The following is a 17,493-nucleotide window of genomic DNA, read 5'->3' as shown; positions in this document are numbered from 1 at the left end:
TACAGGCTATTGAAAAATGTCAACCAAGATGCAAATCACTACTAAGCTACATTGTTTTGAGCAAAGTAACAGCTAATAGCTCAGAGCCCTGCAGTAGCTGTGACAAATGTTCTGCTAATAAATTCTTCTAAGGGCATACTTAGGGGATTCACTTTCCTCGACACTGGAGGTCAGTATATACCTACTGTAGTTTATTTTCCAAATATAACGTTAGTATCGCTAGCATCAGTAGGTTGTGTTGATGTTTGTCCTCTAGTGGACTGCAGTGAGTCATAGTTGTCACATTGGGAAGAAACGCAACACTTAAATGCCAGTGTCATGAAATGCTGAGTCATTCTGTCTTTTCAGTCTAACTGCTTGCCTTGATCTCTTTAAAATCCATTTAAATTAAAATTATATAATAGAAATGTATTCACGAGTGAGAATTAATGTCGACATTAAATGAAAATAGACTCTAAAGGTGGACTTTATAAGTGCATTGTTTTTTTGGCTACTGTTGTCAGTCTTCATATTATGATTTATCCAAAACACGTTAGGAACAATTATTTGCCCCCTTTTATTAAACACATTTGCAACCTCCTTTTTCCTAGATAACAGCTCTTGTTTCTAGCACAGGCTGTCAGGTTGATTTTTTATCTGTTGGTATTTGATCGAATCCTCTGGCAGAAAATTAGGCCCACAGCATTAAAGATACAGCAGAGTATTTCATTTTACAGTGCACACAGGGATACAAAAGTACCCCATGTGTAAAATGAAATACTCTGCTGTATCTTTAATGCTGTGGGCCTAATTTTCTGCCAGAGGTCCTGGACATCTTGTTCCGATACATGGCATCCTGGATTCGATCAAATACCGACAGATAAAAAATCTAAACCTGACAGCCTTTGCTAGAAATCTTATAATGGGCCATGTTTGGATCTTCCAGTCGGACTGTAATGTACTGCTCTGAGACAGAAGGTTGAGGATCCAAATGCAGCTTTATTTTAAAGGGTAATCCACACTCGTAGTCAACAAACAGGCAAGAGGTCATAACAGGTAATCAGTCCAATCAGGCAAACAAGACAGGAGAGACAGGTAAAAAGGTAATCCACAGAACAGGCAAGAAATCCAAAACCAAGAGCCAAGAAATATACAATGCAAATAATTTTTTTTACAGCCATCTTTGATCATAGTTAAAGGGTTAGTTCACCCAAAAATGAAAATTCTGTCATTAATTACTCACCCTCATGTCGTTCGACACCCGTAAAACCTCCGTTCCTATTCGGAACACAAATGAAGATATTTTTGTTGAAAGCTGATGGCTGAGAAAGGCTTCAGATAGGCCTCCATTGGCATTCAGTACATTTACACTCCCAAGACCCATAAAAGGCACTTAAAACGTCGTTACAAAGTCCATCTCACCACAGTGGCTCTACAATAATTTTACGATACGACGACAATAGTTTTTGTGCGCAAAAAAAAATCAAAATAACACCTTTATCCAACTTGTTCTTGTCTTCCGTGTGTGCCTCCACGACGCATGCGCGAGAATATGACGCAGATCCGGCGTTCGGACACATGGCCCAGAAGCGATTTGTTTACAAGCAGAGGAAGACGCGTGTATCTAAGCTGTTGAATTCTACATTGATCGTGCTTTAGGTCTCGGTGTAGTTCTCAAAATGGGGTTAAAGTGTGCATTTCATGGATTCCCGAACCCCGGCGCTACGTCATATTCTCGCGCATGCTTCGTGGAGGCACACACGGAAGACAAGAACAAGTTGGATAAAGGTGTTATTTTAATTTTTTTTGCGCACAAAAACTATTGTTGTCGCCTCGTAAAATTATTGTAGAGTCACTGTGGTGAGATGGACTTTGTAACGACGTTTTAAGTGCCTTTTATGGGTCTTGGGAGTGAATGTACTGAATGCCAATGGAGGCCTATCTGAAGCCTTTCTCAGCCATCAGCTTTCAACTAAAATATCTTCATTTGTGTTCCGAATATGAACGGAGGTCTTACGGGTGTCGAACGACATGAGGGTGAGTAATTAATGACAGAATTTTCATTTTTGGGTGAACTAACCCTTTAACAAGGGGGCAAACACTTTTTCACACTGTATGCATTACCATTGAGATACAGTGTAAACTTGACTTTCAGCCTCATTACATGTCTGGCTCAATTCTGTTATGAAACACCTACTTATCACGATCCAGCTACCTCTGATGGAGAGATAACCTACTTTTTTCATTGACTATTTCAATCATAAATACATCATGTTGCAAAGTAAAACGGGTTGCAAATGCCATTCCATATTCCAACAAACAGAAATACATTATTTCAAGCACAGTTCAGCTTTCTCAACAGGAAAATGACATGATGCAATCATTGAAACATACATTTAGTACTCTATGTATCTCTATAACTTCCCAGAAACAGTTTGATTGCATAGCAACTGTCCTTCATCTCAACTCACTTTGAAGACATAATGTGTATTTAACTCTCATTGTTTCCATCACTCAGCTTTTGTTAGAGACCAGGCAGAGTTTGAGCAGAACATAGCAAGTTTGGGAGAAAGAGAAAGAGAAGGGCTGGAACTGAATGATGGAGGGTTGCTGCTACTGTTCAATGAGCTTTGTTAGGAGGTATTCTGGAACAGTCACACATGACAGAGCTATGTGGACGTTTCTTTAACCATTAATCCAGTTTACATGGTTTGTCTTCTCTGAAAGAGAGGGTGATTTCAGGGACTCATTTTTCAACCCAAAACTTAGTGTGTATCATACTGTAGTGTGTGTTCTACATGATACCGGCGTATTAAGATTCTAAGCAGTCAAACCTAAAAAAAACAAAGTCTTTGTGGTTTCATGTCTCCTTAATTGGTGTGCTTTTATTTTGTGTCTTGTCTTGTCTGTTCATGATTCCTCCATTGATTGTTCAGGGCTGAATCTGAAATCGCCCCCTAAAGGACTAAAAGGACTAAAGGATTAGTTCACTTTTAGATAAACTTTTGCTGACAATTTACTCACCCCCATGTAATCCAAGATGTCCATGTCTTTCTTTCTGCAGTCGAAAAGAAATTACGTTTTTTGATGAAATCTTTCCAGGATTTTTTGCCATATAATGAACTTCCATGGGCTCCAAACGGTTCAAGGTCCAAATGACAGTTTCAGTACAGCTTCAAAGGGCTTTAAACGATACCAGACGATGAATAAGGGTCTTATCTAGCGAAACGATCAGTTTCTGCGAGAAACCGAGCAGTATTTATGCTATAATTTTACCTCTTATCAGACGAACGTGATCATCTCTGAGCTCAGCCATAACTTCCGCTAAGTGAGGTCAAAATACGAGGCTGGTCATATATATATCAATCATAGATGCCTCATTCTACTGATCCGTGCAAGCGCTAATGAGGCATCTACGTATACATCTATGACCAGGCTCGTATTTTGACCTCACTTAGCGGAAGTTATGGCGGAGCTCAGAGATGATCACGTTCGTCTGATAAGAGGTAAAATAATAGCATAAACACTGCTCGGTTTCTCGCAGAAACTGATCGTTTCGCTAGATAAGACCCTTATTCATCGTTTGGTATCGTTTAAAGCCCTTTGAAGCTGTACTGAAACTGTCATTTGGACCTTGAATCGTTTGGGGCCCATTGAAGTCCATTAAATGGAGAAGAATCCTGGAATGTTTTCATCAAAAAACTTAATTTCTTCTTGACTTTAGAAAGAAAGACATGGACATCTTGGATGACATGGGGGTGAGTAAATGATCAGCAAAAGTTTATTTAAAAGTGAACTAATTCTTTAATCACTATTCCCTACTTTAGTCCACTAATACAGTTCACTTGAAGGAGTGAATGAAAACAAGTGAGCGAATTCGGACAGCCTCTGTGTGTACATCGGTTGCACACTCTGCATTGTGGTGCACTCAATAACGTCCACTATGGTTTCGGACACCACTACAAATGGCTGTTCCCTCAAATAGTGCCCTATTTAAGGATATAGGGGTCATTTCGGATTAGGATTTCGGATTCAGCCCAGGTGTTGTTGGTCTTTCTTGCTTACACATACACTCTAAAAAAAAAAAAAGGTTCTATATTGCACCAAAAATGGTTCTTGGCTCGTAATCATAGGGGAACCTTTTTTAGTGCTATATAGCACCAATTTTGGTGCTTCAGTGGTTCTTCAGCGGTTCTTCAGAGGTTCTTCAGCGGTTCTTCAGAGGTTCTTCACCGGTTCTTTGACTAAGGTGCTATATAGCACCTCTGAAGAACCGCTGAAGAACCACTGAAGCACCAAAATTGGTGCTATATAGCACTAAAAAAGGTTCCCCTATGATTACGAGCCTTTTTTTTAGAGTGTACCCTATGTCCAAAACCTGGAAAAATCAAAGGTATACAGAGTTAGGATAAATATATACACCACATGTAGACTATGAGAGTGCTACATTGACTTATTAGGTTATCAGTCACAATCTTGTAAATTAATTGTGACTGATGAATGAATTGCTACAGTAGATTAGAAGATTCCATTAAAATATAGATAAAACCTGACCAGTGAGCTGTTTAAACTGTCTATCTACGGGTGTGCTTTATTTGTGTCTTGTTTTCAATCCTTCTCGAGACCAGAATATTGTTTGTGTTTTTTCAGTGGAGTACTGGTGTCTCTAGGAAGCTTTCAGATGACTGAGACATCAGATGTCAGAGCCACAACAGGTGTTATGCCAAAATTGGTTTAAATTTAATTGAATTGGCTTATCTTTATTACTATTTACTGCACTTACCCAATAATGTTGCAGATCCTACAGTTTGTTCCTTACAAATGCATTTTAGTCTGAGATATGATATTGGTCACTAAATCTGACTATTCAAAATGTAATAAAGTGACTCATCATGTGATGTCAGCTCACAAAGCATATTGGTCTGATGGAGATATACTTATAGATACAGAAGGGTCCCTGAAACTGACAGGTCAAATTTTTAGATACTGATTCGTTACCCCTTTTTACTCTAAGTCCAAGTTCATCAAACTCATTCAGGTAATGTAATAAATATATATATTTTTTCCTATAGGATTATTCTTGTTATTATTCCAGAACCTGTCATCTATTGGACACTGTGTTCTTTCTCAGCAGCTTTAAAGCTTATCTGTACGTGTACAGTGTGTTTGTACTTTGCCGAAATGTGCTACACACATACATTCAGGAAAAGACAAAACTAAACAAAAAAGGACATAAGAGCCAATGTAAAAAAAAAAATTGTTATCTTTATTAAAGAACAGCTTTTTGTTATGTTTATATATATGTGTGTGTGTGTGTGTGTGTGTGTGTGTGTGTGTGTGTGTGTGTGTGTGTGTGTGTGTGTGTGTGTGTGTGTGTGTGTGTGTGTGTGTGTGTGTGTGTGTGTGTGTGTGTGTGTGTGTGTGTGTGTGTGTGTGTGTGTGTGTGTGTGTGTGTGTGTGTGTGTGTGTGTGTGTGTGTGTGCGTGTGCGTGTAAGTGTAAGTTTTTATGTGTTTGTTATGTGTATCAAATAAATACAAGCTTGCTGAGCATAAGAGACCATGTTTGTGTGATATTTATAATTGTGTGTGTGTGTGTATGTATGTATATATATTTTGTATGTATATGCATTTTGTGCTTATAGTGACCCATGTTTGTGTTGATTTTGATGTTTGTTTTGGATCGTTCTCCTGATGGAAGATCCAACCACAGCCCATTATAAGATTTCTAGCAGAAGCGGTCAGGTTTTGATTTTTTATCTGTTGGTATTTGATAGAATCCACAAACCATGTATCTGAACAAGATGTCCAGAACCTCCAGCAAAAAAAATAAAATAGGCCCACAGCATTAAAGATCCAGCGGTATTTAACCGTGGGCATGGGGTACTTTTTAACCCTGTTTGAATCAAACCCATCTGGTTGGTTTGCTGCCAAAAAGCTCTCTTTTTTTTTTGTTTGTTTCATCTTACCATAGAACCAGGTCCCTTTTTGAAGTTCCAGTCGCGTCTGACAACTGAATATGCTGGAGTTTGTTTCTGGATGAGCAAGGAGGATTTTTCTTGAAACCCTCCCAAACAACATGTGGTGATGTGGTGCTGTTTGATAATTTGTTTCTTATCTTTCTGACCACACGACTCAACTAATCTCTGCAATTCTCCTTCTTGGAAAGTCTTTGGCCACTCAAACTCTCCATGCATTATAGACACACATCCTTCAAATTCCAGGCAGATTTGTAACATCTTTTACTTCAACGAAAGGTTATAATTTTGTGAACGGAAGATCAAAAGGATAAACAATGCAGATTCATTTTCACAGCCACTCTTTGCTCATATTTACCAATTGTTATCCTGTATCTTTGGTTCGATTTTGGTTATATATGTATCTTGACTATCCAAGCTACCATTAACCTAAAAGTCACGATTCTGTGCATTCGTGCTTCTTTACACTAACATCTTGTTTTTCTGTATTCAATTTGAAGTTTAGCCTTGAGTCAGTGTGTTTCCAGCAAACAGAACTGCAGTGTATTCTTCCATCCTCCTGCCACTGCTCCTCTGCATTGTCGCAAAACATCTAGAGAGATTATGTAAAGTCTCTCTGAGGTCACAAAGGTACAGATAGGTATTCACATGAATGCTGTTGGATTGAATATGTCTGTGGATAGGAATTAATTGAAAAATGGTTACCATGCCATGAAAAGCATTTTTCCCCACAGACCCAAGGCTACATGCAGCATTGGAGCGATTGCTATAAGGTAAGCCATTTTGATCTCTCCAGATCACACTGAGAGTGACAGAATGTTGTGTTATGAAAGAAAGTTTGAGGTATTTTTTTATGTTTCACCTACTATCTAAACACAATAAGGAAATTATTTCACTTTAGCATACCGGTATTCGCAAAGATATATTTCTTCCAAATGGTTGTAAGTTATAGATGTTTTTTAATTTTATTTCTTTAAATGCAATATAGGTAATGCTAGATATCTGGCAGAGTTATGCCAGAGGAAGATGTTACAAAGAGAGCTCATATGTTTCAGGACATTTACAGTTTTTTACAATCGCTATGACAATTTTTTCAACACTTTTAACAAATTTCCTAAACTCTTAACGCACCACCACACCTACCACACACAATTGGCAAAACGGTTAATTTCATGTTCAAAATCACACATTGTAAACTAATCTCTAACACTTATTTTCTAAATAAAATAACACACTACAACAATACACTAACACATGTTCTCTTCCAACAGAAACATTTAGTCAATCATAGCACAATGTAAACACTAACACTAGATGGAATTACAGAAACTGCATTCTTTTTTGTGTCAGGTCTGCCCTTATACAATAGACTGTATATTTTATTGATCATAGATTGTGTGTCGTTTGAAGACTCTCCACATTTGTGTTTTGTTGGGTTTAGTAAATGCATGCATTTTGTTTCTTTTGCTGCAGAAATTCAATACAAACAATGAATAACCCATCTCAGGGTAGTTTTATAGAATGCCCTTCAGTTTTATTTCATTATCAGCAATCACCATGTTGACAATAGCAAGTTCCTGTTCTTCATTTAGGAGCTTTCCTCTGCCCCCTGAGGGAGGTAGATGTTGAATCCTTAGAGGGACAAAATAGAGTTACATATTAGAGACCAGAGGCATACAGTCACTGAAATACATGGTAAAAGTATTTACACTTTGCAGAAGGAGAAGCCCTTATACAATATCATACCTGTTGGTTTCTGGAAAAAAATCTGGACAATGGATGCCAGGCTGAGATTTGGCTGTACTCGTTCACCTGCCCCTCTGATAGCCTGTGGTTTATGACATGGTATATGATAGTAGGTCTTATTTCATCAGTTACCCTAATTCTGGCCCTTCTTTGAATGTCACCATGCATTCACCCTCCTCAATTTCTACCTTGCCCTTGTCCAGGCATTCCTCTCCCTTGCTCTTGTCCCATTCCTCTCCCTTGTCCTGGTACTCATCTTCCTCTCCCTCATAAAGGCATTTTCTTACTTTCTTTGTGGTGCTCTATATTCCTTTTCCACACAAGATCAGCCCAAAGATGTCCTCTTTTACTGTATACCATATGGTCATGAGATTGAAAGAACATCAACACCTGAACAATTCCTAGATGGGAATCAGCTGGGATTTATATATTTGCATAACTTCATAACTTCAATCAGCTGTTTCTCAGTAACAATGGAATAAAATACAGGGGATATGTTTGTGTTTCAATGCACAATGTAAACAGCTGTTTACATTGACTTTAGTCTATAAGGTTAGGTTTAGCATATGGTGTTATCTGTTCTGACATACAGTGTTAAAGCATTGGTAAATTTGGCAGTACAAATCCATTGTTTTGGTCTTGGTTGAGCTTGTGTGTAAAAGAAGTTCAAGCATTTTAAATTTATGTTAACTATATGCATTTTGTGTAAAAGCAACAATAAATGTGTTAATTGTATAGCCTACACAGACAGATGTTGTGCTAACTGCGTTAAGAGTTTAGCAAATTTGGCATGTTTCGGCTTTGAAATAAATATTTCACCAACAATTTCAGGCCATTATCTATCCATTTCCTCCAGATATTTGATATAGACTAGCCTACTTCAGGTCTTATTAAGCCAAATTGTTCTAATGGACTAAAATTTCCTTGATCCTTTGAGATTAAAGAGCTTGATGTGCTATAAAAACACAGTTTCTAAAGTCTGTTTTCAAATCTTGAGCTAAAGAAGCAAAATTATCCCTAGTTGTCGGCATTTATTGATGTTATCAAAGCATCTTGACAAACATTTAAAAAAAAAAAAAAGGTATTCTCCAAGATGCACATGTATATAGGCTATACTTTTTACAGAGAAAATAGCCTACCAAGATGGCTGCTAATTAATGGAATTTGAATTTAATGGAAAATAGTCATGAAAAACTAAAGTATAAAACTTTAGTTAAAACTTTACTTGAAAATTCATACCAATTGCTGACCTTTGGGTTTAATGAGTTGCGACACGGCCGGCACTTCACTTTCCTCGTATTGCTTGTGCAGCTCAATTTACATTCCTGGATATGAAATATGCATCAACTCTCTTCATCTATAATATATAAAATCACATATACTCTGCTATCTAGCCATTTACGTTTCAACCTATGCACTGCGAGGTTGCTGACGTACACAATATACGTCAATGATCTGCTAGCAATTAGCAGATACATTTGACGAATAATTTACACCAAAGGCTTTGATGAGGTGAATTTGTTTGACAAATCGATTATGCAACAGTTGTGTTTCCTGTGTATTTGTCTTGTTTCTCATTTTACAGTTTCATTTCTCTGACTGCTGGTTTATTGCCACAAAGGAAAAGGCAGAAAATAGTATGGTTTATGAATTGTACTGCTTCGTTTCATCTCTTTACATTTGGCTATTTAATGGCAGACAATGTCGCGACAACTTAAACCAGTGTGAAAACATGCCCCAGTATTGGTCAAAGTGTGGTACGTGAACTGTATATTTTTTGCTGAATAGTAAGTATGTTTATACTTTTATACTACTTTTAGAAATAAACCTACACTGAGAAATATTACTGTAACAGGAGTCATAAATGTGACAGCTTGCCTTGTTTTTTGTAACATTTATAGTCCACTCCTTATAGTTATGCAGGGTATGTGGGATTTTTAAAATATTTATGAGTGAAATTGTAACCTTATAGACAAGCACTCTACTGACCCCCTTCCTCTGATTTATATTTAATTCTCTGGTAAGTCATCATCTGTATACTATATGGATAACCAACCCCTAGAATTTTGTCTCTAATCCTCACCAAAGCTGGAAATACTGTAAAAATAGTAATATTGTGTAAATTTCCATCCATTAGCCCAAAAACCGAAAACTAATGACGTGGTCAAAAGGAATTCTGCGTGTAAGTCTTTTCAGCCTTTCGGTGAAGTTCTTTTAATTTATTGATATCTCATTTTAAATCTGACTCCATTAATAATTTTATCTGACTCCAATTCTATCTGACTCCATAAAGTGTGTTACATTTAGAGTTTATCAGCTGATTTGAAGATTAGTTGCGATTTAATTTAGATCAATGATTTTTCGTAGTATCACTTATTTTCAAATATTAATATCCTCCATGGGACACGGAGTCGCAAATAGGCTAAGCGTCCGGATTTCGCTTGCTCTAACGGTCACAGATTAGTCAGTTCTGATATTACAGAGGATTGCAGGGTGAACTATCTTACCTCTAAGTGAGTCACACATGTGCACTCATAATAAAACATGTAATTTTAGTGATAGTCACGGAAACTGCAACTTATAATAACAGTGGCAGGTCAGAAATCAGGTTCCCTTTCGAGGGAACTCCCACTGCATCGGTAACGACGAATTTGGGGACACTCCCTAAGCAACAGCGCGTCTGAAGTATGAATGAAATCAGGCCAATCCTGATTGGTGTTGCGTCATGACGTAACTATGACGGCATACCCGGAAGATACATATAGGGCAGCCCAGGCATAGTAATGGCAGTTATCGCTCTTCAGCATAGCGCTCTTTGTGAAATCTGTCTGTCTATTTATTGTTGTTCGTTGTGTGAAAAAGAAAGTGTGTGAGATGGCGACTGAGAAGGCAAGGGACTTCAAGCAGTGTGTGCACCCGTGTCCCCGCTACATGTCGGGCTCGGACACACACTCGCTTTGTGTTCAGTGCCTGGGTGTGGAGCATGCTCAGGCGGCTCTCGAGGGAGCCGCCTGTGAACATTGTGAGCGGCTCACACTCAGGCTCTTGCGTTCTCGGCTGGCCGTGTTCGATGAGGCCGGCCAGCCTCGTGAGCCCTCTGGTTCTGGACCCGCTGTTGCCGAGGCAAAGCGGCGTCGCAGATCCTGGGGCTCACAGCGGGATCTGTCAGACAGGTTTGGGACTGCTGAGGCACCTTCCCAAACTTCGTCTGATGATTCCGAGATTCTCCCTCCCCGTGTGGAAGCCCGCGCTGCGGCTTCTTCCCCCGGGGTGGAGAATCCGATGTTCATTCTCTCTGGTTCCGAGGAACCAGATGAGGTGAACATCGAAGCGGGCGGTGAAGCACCAGATGAGTCGCCACTTCACCCACCCGCTCAAGAGGAACTGGTCGAGGTTTTGACCCGTGCGGTGGCCAAATTAAGATTAGATTGGCCACAGGAAAATGAGGAAATCCAGCCACCAAGCAGGCTGGATGACCGATTCCTTTCACGCCGGGCTCAAACGCCTCGCCGGGGTTTGCCTTTTTTCCCGGATTTGCACAACGAGTTGTGCAAGTCTTGGAAAAAGCCGTATTCGGCACGCGTTTCCAATCCCCCGGTATTGGACTATTCTAATGTCCTGGGGGCGCGTGAAGCCGGATACGGGACGATGCCGCGGGTGGAAGATGCGCTCGCGGGCTATCTTTCTCCCGAATCGGCATCGTCGCTGAAAGCCCCGGTACTGCCCACCAAGCCCTGCAGGGACACCTCAGCCTTGGTGGGCAGAGCCTATATGGCGGCTGGGCGGGCTGGTAGTTCCTTGCATACACTTTCCATCTTGCAAGCCTACCAGGCCGACATCCTGAAGGAGTTGGACGAGGGTGAGGGTCCCTCTCCGGGGGACATATTGGAGCTCCGGAAGACTGCGGATTTGTCTCTCCGCATCACCAAGGAGACGGCCCGCGCTGTGGGCCGCTCTATGGCATCCATGGTGACTGTGGAGAGACATCTATGGCTGAATTTATCGGGGATGAAGGAGAAGGATAAAACCTTCCTTCTGGATTCCCCGATCTCGCCTTCTGGTTTGTTCGGCGACGCTGTTAATATCGTCGTCGACAGATTCCAGGAGGCGAGGAAGCAGTCAGCAGCTTTCCGCCAATATCTCCCTCGTCGCTCCAAAGGGAAGGCTGCCTCCAGCGGGCAGCCTCAGCCGTCCACCAGTTCCTCGCACCGGCAGGTGCAAAAGCAGAGCGTCGCCTCTCGAGCCCCTCCTCCTGGAGCTTGGCAACAGAGGCGGCGCTCGCACCAGCAGGCTTCCGCACCTATGGGCGATTTGAGAAACGTCCTTCAGGCTAGGAAGGCTGCTGGGAAGAAGTCCTAGCTTCGGCTGGACTTCAAAGAGCGGTCCCCCCCGCGCAGGAACAACCGAGGTTGTCCCCGCCGCGGCGCTCTCGGGAGATCGATGTGGTAATCCCGCCGTCACAGACGCTTCGGGCCACATCGGTTTCCCGCGGACGTTCACTGCTCCAGCCGCCTCCGGGAGGACTTGCGACTGGGCAGTTAACACGTCCGTACACCGAAAATTGGACAAGGCTCGGTTGATACCCGAAGCCAGCCTCGAGAGGCTGGTTCCCTTAGTAGATTATCTCGGCGCGTGGAAACGCCTTCCGAGTATTTCTACGTGGGTCCTGCGTACTGTAGAAAAAGGTTACAGACTGCAGTTCAGTCACCCTCCACCAAAATTTTGTGGAGTGACATGGACTGTGGTGGAACCAGAGCGGGTTCGGGTTATGGAACAGGAAGTAGAATCCTTGCTGGTAAAGGGGGCCATAGAGTATGTTCCCCCGCCAGAGAGGGAGTCCGGGTTCTACAGCCGGTACTTCATAGTTCCAAAGAAGGATGGAGGGTTGCGTCCTATTCTGGATCTGAGGTATTTGAACCGATCTCTGATGAGGTTCAGGTTCAAAATGCTCACCATCCCCACTATCGTGAGTCAGATCCAGTCCGAGGACTGGTTCGTCACGATAGATCTGAAGGACGCATACTTCCATATATCCATCCTTCCATGTCACAGGAAGCTCTTGAGGTTCGCTTTCGGGGGCGAGGCGTACCAATACCGAGTGCTTCCCTTTGGTCTAGCTCTTTCCCCACGCACATTCACAAAGTGCATGGATGCAGCTCTGGCTCCAATGAGACTCCAGGGCATCCGTGTACTGAATTATATCGACGATTGGCTCATTCTGGCCCAATCGTACGATATGGCGGTTCGGCATCGAGATGTCGTTCTGGCCCACATAAAGTGCTTGGGGCTGAGACTCAACACCAAGAAGAGTGTGTTGACGCCATCCCAGAGAACAACGTTCCTGGGAGTCGTGTGGGATTCGACTTCGATGCGGGCGCAATTAGCCCCCGCACGAGTCAAGACCACGCGGGCGATGGTCTCAGGATTAAGGCTAGGCCACAGCATCACTGTCAGGCACTTCCAGAGGGTGCTGGGTCACATGGCAGCAGCGTCCAACGTAATACCTTTTGGCCTGCTACACATGAGACCTCTACAGTGGTGGCTGAAAACCAAGGGGTTTTCCCCCAGGGGGAACCCGTTCCGTATGATCAGGGTAACACGCGTTTGCCTTCGTTCCCTAGCCATATGGAAAGAACCTTGGTTTCTGTCCCAGGGGCCAGTGTTGGGAGCGTCCTGTTGCCGGAAATCCGTTTCAACAGACGCCTCCCTCACTGGTTGGGGCGCGGTCATGGACGGCCGCTTTGCGAGGGGCCCTTGGGAGGGCCGTCATTCCTCCTGGCACATAAATTGCCTGGAGATGATGGCGGTCTACAAAGCTCTCAGGAGCTTTCTCCCGGACCTCGGCGGTCACCATGTCCTGGTACGGACAGACAATACGTCTGTCGTAGCGTACCTCAACCGGCAGGGGGGTCACAGATCGCGCCCTCTATGCAGTCTGGCGCATCAGATCCTCCTGTGGGCCCAAGGGAAACTGTTGTCCATCAGGGCAATGTATGTCCCGGGGGTCCAAAATCAGGGAGCAGACATCCTGTCGAGGCAGGGGCTGAGGCCCGGGGAATGGCGACTCCACCCGGAGGTGGTGGAGGCCATGTGCGAGAGGTTTGGCCCAGTGGAAGTGGATTTATTTGCGTCTCGAGAGACGACCCACTTCCCACTGTGGTTTTCTCTCACGCATCCGGCCCCTCTGGGGCTGGATGCCATGGTGCAGACATGGCCGAGGCTACGTCTGTATGCATTTCCCCCGATCGCTCTGCTCCCGGGAGTCCTGGAGCGGGTCCGTCGACAAGGCGCCAACCTGCTTCTGGTGGCGCCACGTTGGCCGACTCGGGTTTGGTTCTCGGACATCATATCTCTGCTGGCAGGTCAACCCTGGGAGATTCCTCTGAGGAGGGATCTCCTGTCTCAGGCAGGGGGCTCGATATTTCACCCCCGGCCCGAGTTGTGGAACCTTTGGGTCTGGCCCCTGAGGGGGCCAGATACCTAGAGGCTGGCCTGCCGGCCGATGTGATCGAGACCTTACTCAGTTCCAGGGCTCCATCTACAAGGAGACTGTACAGCCTCAAGTGGAATGTGTTTTCCACTTGGTGTAGAGAGCGTGAGGTGGACCCAGTTAACTGCCCAGTGGCTTCAGTGCTGGAGTTCCTCCAAGATCGTTTCTCTGCAGGGCTTACCCCGTCCACACTCAAGGTGTACGTGGCTGCCATTGGGGCTTTCCACACACCGTTGGGTGATGGGCCTTTGGGTAGGCACCAGTTGGTTGTACGGTTCCTCCGTGGGGCTCGGAGGATGAGGCCTGCGGCTCGGTCCAGAGTCCCAACCTGGGACCTGGCAGTGGTTCTCGAGGGATTGGCTGATGCCCCCTTCGAGCCACTAGAGTCAGCAGACCCAAAGAGCTTGACCCTTAAGATGGCCTTTCTCTTAGCCATCACTTCTCTGAGGAGGGTGGGGGACCTTCAGGCCTTGGCGCTTACGCCGACTTGCCTGGAGTTTGCCCCTGGCGAAGTGAAGGCCATCTTACACCCTAGGGCCGGTTATGTGCCCAAGGTGCCATCAAACGTGGTCAGGCCTTTGGTTCTTCAGGCATTTCATCCTCCGCCTCACGTGACGGCGGAAGAAGGGAGGCTTCACCTGCTCTGCCCGGTCAGAGCCCTTAAATTATATGTGGAGAAGTCTGCGCAGTGGAGGAAGTCTGAGCAGCTATTAGTGTGTTTTGGTTCATCTAAGAAGGGGCTGCCTGCGTCAACCCAGACTATTAGTAACTGGATTGTCCAGGCAATAGCCACGGCCTATCAGGTGCGCAACCTGCCTTCACCTATGGCCGTGAAGGCACATTCCACCAGGGGCATGGCCTCTTCGGTGGCCCTCCTTTCTGGGGTCCCCTTGCAGGACATTTGCGAGGCGGCCGGATGGGCTACTCCACACACCTTTATTAGGTTTTATAGTCTGCACCTCCCTGCGACGCCCGGTGCTAGGGTACTCCAGTCCTAGCTGTGCCCGGTTTCCGGCTTCACACTAGGACTGGTACTACCGTCGGTGTGGCCTAGTGGGTACTCGTTCCCCAAATTCGTCGTTACCGATGCAGTGGGAGTTCCCTCGAAAGGGAACGGCTCGGGTTATGTATATAACCCTTGTTCCCTGAGAAAGGGAACGAGCACTGCATCTCGTCGCCACACCTCGGCAGGCCTGGAGCGCATGCTTCATCGCGATAACTGCCATTACTATGCCTGGGCTGCCCTATATGTATCTTCCGGGTATGCCGTCATAGTTACGTCATGACGCAACACCAATCAGGATTGGCCTGATTTCATTCATACTTCAGACGCGCTGTTGCTTAGGGAGTGTCCCCAAATTCGTCGTTACCGATGCAGTGCTCGTTCCCTTTCTCAGGGAACAAGGGTTATATACATAACCCGAGCCGTTTTCCCTCATGCATGGCTCAATGCTCCCGCTATGGAGTTCCCAGTATGGCCTGCCCTGGCAGAGAGATCTGCGGTAACCCCTACAAAACCCCGCATGGACATGAATAAAATAATGATTTCAGAAAGATACAGAATAAATCAAGATTAACATTTATTTTGGCCAGACCGGAAAAGTAAAGAAGTAAACAAGAATCCATGGTACACAACTGATCAGCGTAAAAACATAAAACACAATTGCAAAGCAATATGAAAATAATTTAAAAGAGTCATCATGTCTTGCACATCTACATGCAGTTTGCACGGGGGGTCTGATTGCAGAATATTCCCCCCAGAGAGTTAGAACATCCAGCCTTAAATACTCCAACCAGAACAAAAGGGCTGTAAATATTTGCAACACCCCCACCTGGTTTTGGGGGAGTGGATCAGATATCTTTGAAGAGACTACTCAAAGGAGAACTGAATTCTCATTAGTTTTCCAATCTTTCTAATACTACCAGTGACTGCAGTGAAACTGAGACCATTTTACCATTCGCACTGAGACCTTTAAAAAGACATCAAACATGAAAAGGATAAAACAATAAATTTACAAATAACATCATCACTGGTATATCTGCATTTGGTGACTTAAAACCAGGACAAGGAGAGGGCAAAATGGGGAGGGGGGAGGAATGTTTGTCAGGGTGTTGTCACAGTTTCTGTGAGATCTTAGCACCAAAACCGACTCTTACAATTGTGAAATATTTTTACAATTTAAAAGAAGTGTTTTCTATTTTAATGTATATCAAATGTTATTTATTCCTGTGATGACAAAGTTGAAATTTTAGCAGCCATTACTCCAGTCTTTAGTGTCACATGACCCTTCAGAAATCATTCTGATATGCTGATTCAAACATTTCTTATTATCATCAATGTTGCAAACAGTTTCTTTATATTTTTGTGGAAACAATTTTCTTCAGGATTCTTTGATGCATAGAAAGTTGAAAAGAACAGCATTTATTTAAAATGCAAATTTTTGTTACACTATTAATATCTTTAGTGTCACTTTTGAGTTTAATTTAAAATTTTACTGATTTGTAAATAAAATAAAAATAAAAACGTAAAATGGAATATATACACCGATATTAATATTGTGTTGGTCCCCGTTTTGCTGCCAAAACAGCCCTGACCTGTCGAGGCATAGACTCCACTAGACCCCCGTGCTGTGGTATCTGGCACCAAGATGTTAGCAGCAGATCCTTTAAGTCCTGTAAGTTGTGAGGTGGGGCCTCCATGGATCAGACTTGTTTGTTCAGCACATCCCACAGCAACACGATCTCATGACAATGCGTATCAATAGTACGAGTGTGCAATGTAGAATGTATATGCCAAAATGAGTTTTGGCGTGCATATGCTACGCAGTTTTTCGCGTGCATATGATACGCACTTTATGGCTTTTGGATAGGGTGGGGGTGGGGGGTTCGTACGTATAATACGCCATAAAGTGCGTATCATATGCACGCGAAAAACGGCGTACCATATGCACGCCAAAACTCATTTTGCCGTATACATTCCACGAGATTGCAAACTCGTATTATTTATACGCATTTTTGTGAGAATGGCCTCCACAGATGCTCGATTGGGGAATTTGGAGGCCAAGTCAACACCTCAAACTCGTTGTTGTGCTCCTCAAACCACTCCTGAACCATTTTTGCTTTGTGGCAGAGCGCATTATCCTGCTAAAAGAGACCACAGCCACCAGGGAATACCGTTTCCATGAAAGAGTGTACATGGTCTGCAACAGTGCTTGGGTAGGTGGTACGTGTCAAAGTAACATCCACATGGATGGCAGGACCCAAGGTTTCCCAGCAGAAAATTGTCCAAAGCATCCCACTGC

The sequence above is a fragment of the Gobio gobio genome, assembly GCF_949357685.1.
Source record: "Gobio gobio genome assembly, chromosome: 17".
NCBI lineage: Eukaryota > Metazoa > Chordata > Actinopteri > Cypriniformes > Gobionidae > Gobio > Gobio gobio.
Note: the sequence above shows the minus strand (reverse complement) of the source record.